Below are 9,003 nucleotides of genomic sequence, written 5' to 3' on the forward strand. Positions count from 1 at the left end.
ATGTTTATTTTACAGAAAAGACAACAGCAATTTTTTCTCTTTTCTTTTATTTGTTTTTTTGTACCTGGGATTGAACTCAGGGGCACTCAACCACTGAGCCACATCCCCAGCCCTATTCTGTATTTTATTTAGAGACAGGGTCTCACTGAGTTGCTTAGTGCTTTGCCTTTCCTGAGGCTGGCTTTGAACTTGTGATCCTCCTGTCTCAGCCTCCTAAGCAGCTGAGATTACAGGTGTGCACTGCTGCACTCAACTGAGAGCAGTATTTTTATGAAACTCTTGCTAGGCTTTTAGCTCGTAAACTCTGAATTCATGTTGAATTGAGCTGTCTGTTTATAGTACAGGGACGCTGGGAATGAGGACGCTCACAGTTGTGCCCTTGACTAGTTAACCAGTCATTTAACTTGCCTGTTATGTCAGCATGAGACCTGCCCCTCAGGATGCACTTACATTTGGGATATCAGGTAAATCACAGAAGAGATTGACAGGTGTCACCGAAACACTGATTTTTGTTTCCCCAAATCCTGTAGCTCATTTGGCACAAAGGGGTCATCAAAAATAAAAATACCTGTTAAATATCAGAGACCTTTTGCTGATCCACAGTAGTTGGCCATATTCCATGTGGCTCAGCATTCTTGTGTTTTCCTTCCTGCACTTTCATTTCTTTTAGGAATGTACCACAGAACTAGTGACAAGTCACAAGACTATTTGTGTATATGCCAGGGTCATCTGGGTCCTATAATTTCATTTAGGTGCATTGACATCTATTTGGAAGATTATATTGTGTGCATGAGCAAATATGTAACAACAAACCCTATCAATATGTACAACTGTAATGCACCAGTTTAAAAAAGGGCCCTTGCATTGATTTTCATGGGATTAAAAATATATGCATAAAGATTAATGGTCAAGTGAGCCTTAGGTTTTGTGGTGAGACCCATTTGGGACTTTTGCATTACTCCAAAGGTCCAATAACCTTTGAAAATTGTATTAATCCTCAAATTCAGTGTTTAATTGTTGAATTATTCACTTTTTGAATAAAACCTACAATGATCAAATACGTGTTAGTTTCAAACTTAGATATGTGGTGTGCATGTTTTGGAGATGGGTGTTATTCTCCGTATTTCCGTTAAGCAGTCTGAGAAGAGAGATGTGGAGAAATTTACCCTCATTGTTCATATCATAGCAGGTCAGTGATGAAGGACTGAGTGTTGTTTCCCTGACTCACATCCCATGGCAATGTCCCTTGCATTAGAGTCGATGGGAATGTTGTCACCCATGAAAAAATAAAATATATCTTTGATTTATCTTGGAAAAAGTGCTACTAGATGGAAATCAGAGATTTCAAAAAGTAGACCCAGACAGTTATTATCAATTCATTTTCAATGATGGTACTGAGAAAATTCATGGAGAAAAGACAGGGTTTTTTATTTTTTTTCTTTCCATTTAATTCTTCTGGAATAATTGAATAGATGTTTAGGAGAAATGAACTTAATTCAAAACACATGTACAAATTAAATTGACATGGATCAAAATTTTTAAAAAAGATACAATAATAAATTTTAAAGAGCAAAAGACAAGAATATTTATGTGGAATACACTAAGATTTTATTCATAGTTGTATAATAAGAGATTCATTTTGACATGATTACACAAGCATGGGATAGAGCTTCTTCCAATACTTCCCCTTTCTCTCTCTTCTTCCCTTCCCTCTGTCCCCCCTCAACTCTATGGGTTTTTCTTCCAATTATTTCTAGTTGTTTTTTAATTTAGTGCATTATGGATATACATAAAGGTGAATTTCACAGTGGTTCAGTTGGAATTCGATTATCCTCCACTCACATAATGTCTTTGGGGAATAAATGTGTAAGAGAGTGAAATCATGCAGAAATACCCAGAACACAAAACTCATAGATAATAATTCATAATTCATAAAAATATCATTGAATGTTTATATTTTCAAATTGCCAATCACTTTTATTGACAACAATGTCATATCAATGAACATTTTTATAATCCCCAGGGAGTATTCAAAGTCAGTGGTTCTAAACCCTTCTTTAAAAGCCCAGGTATCTGAAGGTTTATAGGACTTAACATGCAGATAAGTTGGTAAAATTGGTTTAAGTCTGAAGTCAGAGCACATGAATATGTTCCAATATCCCCAGGTAAATATATTGGAAAATGGTGCTGGACTCCATTACTCTTTGCAATTGAGGATTAATAGAAAGTTTGTTAAATATCTGCATAAAATACATACTTTCAGCATGTTACAAATAAATAAATTGCCAAGTTGTTTACATCATTTCCTCTGCTTTCCTGGTTTGCATTATTATCAAACTTTATCACAATTAGTATGAACAAAATAATGACCCTAAATTGCCTTCAGGTAGTTGGAATAAGAGAATAGGAATCCAGGATCAGGAAGGATCTCCGTGAAATCTATTAACTAGTGATAAGAACGTCAGGACTGAAACTTGGGCCATGGATACATCTCTGGCCCTGAAGTCCTCCACTGTGAATGAGATGGTTCATGATTCAAAAATGAAGGATCACTTCTAGGTTACCACAGAATAGAGGGTCAAGAAAAAAATGTAAAAAGCCAAGAGTGGTCATAACAAAATATATACTACTGAGTTTATAAGAAGGTGACAATAATAAAATTAAATTAAAAATAAAATTAAAAATTAAAATTAAGAAGAAATAAAAGATAATACTTGAAAAGAATTTCATTATGTTTTTGATCATTGACTGGTGCATGCTACATTAAGGTCTTATTTGGTCAGCAACATCATAAGATTATGTACATTTAACCAAACACCTTTTATAACAATTGAAGTTCATTACCATCAGAGTTAGGAATTATATACTAAATACTTCTTAAAAGACAATCAAATTCTGAGTGAGCACCTGCTTAAAGAAAGGAAATTAGAAACCTAACAATGAAGAAAACCTTCTGTAAGATAACTGGCATGTAACTATATTTTCTGATTATGAACTGTCAGCTCCAATAGTATTACTATAAGGCAGTCCTAAATCTTGCAGAGTTTGTAATGTATATTCCAAGTACGGAGATGCTGTACTTAGATTCAGATAAAAATAAGGTAAATTTCAATGCTTCTTAAATTCCTTTATGATGTTTTTTTTTCCCTGAAAGCAGGAAGACTTACTTCTTCTCTATTATTTTCTCAAAAGAATAGTCATATTGTAATGTGATCCTGAAGTTGCTAATCTCTAATGTTCTTCATCTTTAAACAGTGTTCAACTGAACCTCTTCCAAGTAGGTGTGCAAACAAGAAAGTGAATAACACTAATCGAGATAGTTCAAAGATTGGGATTGTCACAAACGAGAAACATTGCCAAAGGAATTCAAATATATAGAGAGTACTGGGTGGATTAATTTACTTCTTCTTGCCCACAGTATTTATTATTTTTATTTTGCGAAAGGTGTCCAAGCAATATAGAAACACAAAATTTAACATGCATATCAGAATTCCGTCTCCTGGGACTCTCAAATGATCCAGACCTACAGCCCATCCTTTTTGGACTGTTCCTGTCCATGTACCTGGTCACAGTGCTTGGAAACCTGCTCATCATCCTGGCTGTCAACTCTGACCCCCACCTTCACACCCCATTGTACTTCTTCCTCTCCAACCTGTCCTTGGCTGACATCTGATTCATCTCCACCATGGTCCCAAAGATGATTGTGGACATCCTAACTCACCGAAGAGCCATCTCCTATGTGGGCTCCCTGACACAGATGTCTTTCCTTATCATTTTTTGATGTATGGATGACCTACTTCTGACTGTGATGGCCTATGACCGGTATGTGGCCATCTGTCACCCATTGCATTATACAGTTATTATGAACCCTCACCTCTGTGTCTTCTTTGTTTTTGTGTCACTTTTACTTAGCCTTCTGGACTCCCAGTTGCACAATCTGATCATGCTACAGTTTGTCTACTTCAAGAATGTGGACATTTATAATTTCTTCTGTGAACCTGCTCAAATCCTTAATCTTGACTGTTCTGATTCCTTCATCAAAACCATACTCACATATTTTGTTTCTGCCATGATTGGGCTTTTTCCCATCTCAGTAATTCTCTTCTCTTACTATAAGATTGTTTCTTCCATTCTGCAAATTCCATCCCCAGGAGGGAAGTACAAAGCCTTCTCCACCTTTGGGTCTCACCTCTCAGATTTTTTGCTTATTTTATGGAACAAGTGTTGGAGTGTACCTTCGGTCAGCTGTTTCACATTCTTCCAGAAAGGGTGTGGCTTCCTCAGTGATGTACACAATTGTCACCCCCATGCTGAATCCCTTCATCTACATCCTGAGGAACAGGGACATTAAAAATTCCCTAAGGATGTTGAACAGTGGAAAAGTCTATGTCAGGACCTGAGGCACTCAGTTGGATGCAGGTGGGAGAAGTCATAGTAGTAAACACCTGCCCCTCTGAATGCTGCCTCATGGGCACAGTACTTTTGCAGTTTGTTGGCTTTGTTTGTGGGGTTGGAGTTATAGGGTGTGCTTTAACTGTGTGCAAAGTTTCATTTTGGGGAGATGAAAATATTTGCATGTGGATCATGTTGATTGATGGTTGTCCAACAAAGGGAGCATAATTGAAGATATTGATATAGCACGTACAAATGACTCAAAGGCTAATTTAAACCACAATAAATATTGGAAATAAAAAGCAATTGGTCTTTAAAAACAAGGAAGAAGAAATGAATGAATAGTACACATAAGTACACATAAGTACACATAAGCTTCCTTCTGAATAGAGGAAGGGAACACAGTCATTGTAGACACTCATGTTCACCTCTTCTTCCCTCATTCCTATTAGGATGCCCTTAAAGATCTGGATACCACGGAACACGTTGGCTAACCATGAACTCTGTGAATTCTTCCTTCAGGGTAGATCATAGTAAATAATCAACCTGTGCCTCTGTCCCTTCAGATTGGTGCTTCCAGGGCAGTGACTCCACAGCTGTCTACCTGCTCATGGCTACCTGTATAAGATAAACTCCTGTGATCTGGCATGGGTTTCACTTTTGGGAACAGAGCCTGAGGCTTCTTTGGGTCCCCAACAGGGAGGCAAGCTGTTTCTGCATTTCCTTGCCCATGACCCAGCAGAGATTTGGAGTAAGGCAGTGATTCTGAGGAAAATAACCCATGGAGGAGGGACTATCAGACACATCGTTCCCTCATCACAAAGACAAATTGGTCACTTTGGGTAGCTGTAAGGGAGGATATCAATATATGATATTTCAGCTAAGAGGACAGTTTAGTTTGGGTCCTTGGTTGTGCTTGGGGGTCCCAAAAGGCTCAGTCCCAGTTTTGCTTTCCTTTGATTCTCAACCTACTTGCCATAGACATTTCATTCATGATCCTAGAATGGGAGTACCTTTAGAATGCTCCCTCACCAGTCCTAGAGTTGATGAAGGTGACAAGAAGGACAGCACCATCATGACATTGGGAACCATTTCTCAGGGTTTCCCAACTGCCAGCCAATGAGCTATGTGTTGCTGGTAGTGTGTTTATTTCTTCTGCACAGTCTTCCCTTACATCACGCACTGACACATTTTTATTATTTTACTGAAATGGAAGCAGTGCCATATTTCTATGTAACTTTTACTAGGATCTTAGGTAGAAAATGTGTTGTCACATTTGAATTGAGCTCTCTCATTACAGGCACAGAGTATTTTTTCAGGAGAATCAGAGCACGGTGTGCTCTTGATGATGCAAGCAGATGTAGTGACTTCCCTGTCACTCCAGGAAGACCCCTTTGCTCACACCACTTTGGGAGTTTTGGTAGATCACAGGGGAGCAGCTGAAGGTATGAGCTGCATCTTTTATAGGCAGGACATCCAGGGACCATAGGGAAAGATCTCAGAATATGCATTGGATGGCACAGCACAAACCACTCTCTTGCCCCTGCTCAGATGTGTCTTGCAGTAGACCACAACATTATTCATTCTTATATCTGCCTGTTCAATATCAAGAGGCGACATCTTGCCAGGTCTTTGATTTCATTCCAACTCAGGAAACTAGAAGATATTTAAGATTATACCTGAGATGTTACTGTGGATAACACCTCTGGACCTCTGTTTACAACTTTCTGAAGGTTGGGCAACAATGCAAACGTTTAGTGAATCAGACCCAGAGATTGATAACTTTTTATTTTTTAAATTTTAATTCATTGTACACAAATGGGGTTCAACTATTGTTTCTCTGGTCGTACACAAAGTAGAGTTGCACCATTAGCATAATCATACATGTAATAATTTTTGTCTCATTTTGTTATATTTCTTTCTACCCACCTCCTCCCCACCCCTCATTTTCCTCTATGTAATCCATCCTTCATCCATTCTTGCCTCCCTCCCACCCACTTTATGTATCATCATCTCCTTATCACAGAAATCATTCAATCTTTGTTTTTGGGATTGGCTTATCTGACTTAGCATGATATTCTCCAACTCCATCCATTTACCTGAAAATGCCATAATTTCATTCTTCTTTATGACTGAATAATATTCCATTGTGTATATATACCACAGTTTCTGTATCCATTCATCTGTTAAACAGATATATGAAAAAATGTTCAACATCTCTAGTAATGAGAGAAATGCAAATCAAAACTACCCTAAGATTTCATCTCACCCCAATTAGAATGTCTCTTTAATCAATAATACAAGCAGCAGTAGGGGTTTCCTAGTATGTGGGGGAGAATGTACACCCATACAATTGCTGGTAGGGTTGCAAATTGGTGCAACCACTCTGAAAAGCAGTATGGAGATTCCTTAGAAAACTTGGAATGTAACAGCATTTGACCCAACTATCCCACTCCTCGGCCTATACCCAAAGGACTTAAAATCAGCATACTACAGAGATGCCACCACATCAATGTTCATAGCAGCTCAATTCACAATAGCTAGATTGTGGAACCAACCTAGACAACATGGTTTTTAATGTTCTTGGTTTCACCTACTGTTTCTGTACAATAAGGCAGGTTGTCAGTATCTGTGAAACTCAGCATTGTGATCTGAATTGATTTCTCTTTTATACAATAATATTGAGTAAGCATTAAATAAATAATGGATTCTCCATTTATGATTTCTATGTGGTGAATGTATAAAATATGAGTTAGTATTATCAATAGTTATGATAATATTAATCTTCATATCATCTAATTAAATATTCTGGAACATGAAATTAGTGTTTTCCTAATTCTGCAATGTAACACTTTATTTTGTACATAAGGAGTATCTGCGATGTATCTGGAAAGAAATGACTAATTCCCTTTTTCTTCTGATGCCCCAGAGACTATGGTTTGTTTGGCACAAAAAAAGACATCAAAATAAAATAACCCTTCCTTTATTCACAAGTCTTGGCCACAATCAGTGTGGCTTCAGCACACTGTGTCTTCAACACACTGTGGCTTCAGCACACTTGGGGCTTTCCTCTCTGCACTTACATTCCTCTTAGGAAGGTCCTGTAGGAATAGAGACAAAACAAAATAGCTTTTCTTGCACCTATGTCAAGGACACCTGGGCTATATGATCTCATTTAAGAGCATCCACAACACTTAATTACCCAAAGATCATAGCAAAGATTTTCCATGACAGGAAAAAAAGAATAAAAGGTACAAATAGAAGGGGCCAGGTGGATCTTAGTTCTTAGGGTACAACCTATTCTAAGTCTATCCCATTCCAATGCTCCAGTGCCCATTAACAACTGGATTCATTAATAAACTTACTATTTCCTCAATGGTTGAATTCTTTTTTTTTTTTGAAACCAACATTTGCTTATGTGCCACACAAGTTGTGGAGATACATGCTGTTTTCAATATCCATTAAACAGTGTGAGCACGGAGAAAGAAAACTGACACACCTTCTGCATGTTGTAGCAGGTCTGTGACTCGAGAAGAAAATGTTGGTTTCCTGAGTCATGTCCCACAGTACTGTCCATTTTCCTGTAGTCCAATGGAAGTAATATTTCTAATACAGAATCACTTGATTAGTAATATTAGAAAAACTATCACTTGATGGACATCAGGGACATTTTTGCTGGTACATATTAAGACAATATAGGTGGTGAACAATATCAGGATAACAACATAGATGGCTATTAATGAAACTGAATACTCTACAATTCTTGAAGTTGAACATCTACCCCCCCAAACTCATATTGTTTAGAAATTCTCACTTATGTGATATTAAGAAAGGCACAAAATTTTTGAAAGAGTTTTCCTAATAATAAACTACCAAACTAAATGATGTCCTGCTCCTGTTAATGCTGAGTATCAGTGAGAGGATTTGAAGTTGATGCTTGTACTCCACAGGGAAACGTAGAACCATTTGGTGATATAAACCAGCACATTCCAGGGTCAGCTAGTCGTGTGGTGTTGGATATAACCTAGATGAGCATTAGGTACCCTATAGGGAAGTTTTTAAGGAACTCTTCATAGGCATATAAATCATTACTTACATGGAATCATGGGCAGGAAAATCTGCTAACCAATTAATAGTTCTCTTTGGGGTATGAGTGTCAAGAGAATGGAATCATGTAGAGATACCAACAATTCATATTTCACAGATGACAATTCAATAAATACAAAGTATTTGGTCCAAAGAAGATACAAAATTCCACACTTTAGCACAGATATTGTGTATTATTGATGGTACAAAGAGTTAATATTAAGGAACTGTGTTCTATTCGACAAAAGCATTTCAAAGCAATAATTCCCTGGTATGGTGGAAGAAAAGATTATCAAAAATTGACATGAAGTTATTCTGATTAAATTGTTTGTTTTTTATCTGAGACCATGGTATCTGGATATTGCAAAATACCCATAGGTAAATATACTAAATATGAGACCAAAATGACTAATCTACATAACAGACTCAAAATAAAAACCTTTCTACTGACAAATCTATTTTGTAGATAACTATTGCTTCATTTTACAGATGAGGAAACTGTTCGGCTATGTTTAGTATTTTTTC

General features: G+C 37.2%; 1 pseudogene; it reads left to right on the forward strand.

Annotated features, from left to right (window-relative positions):
- The first annotated feature begins 3,556 nt into the window (after positions 1–3,556).
- LOC124968036 (putative gustatory receptor clone PTE01) lies at positions 3,557–4,886 on the forward strand (annotated as a pseudogene).
- The last annotated feature ends 4,117 nt before the right edge of the window (positions 4,887–9,003 follow it).

Source organism: Sciurus carolinensis, chromosome 17 (assembly GCF_902686445.1).
Source record: "Sciurus carolinensis chromosome 17, mSciCar1.2, whole genome shotgun sequence".
NCBI lineage: Eukaryota > Metazoa > Chordata > Mammalia > Rodentia > Sciuridae > Sciurus > Sciurus carolinensis.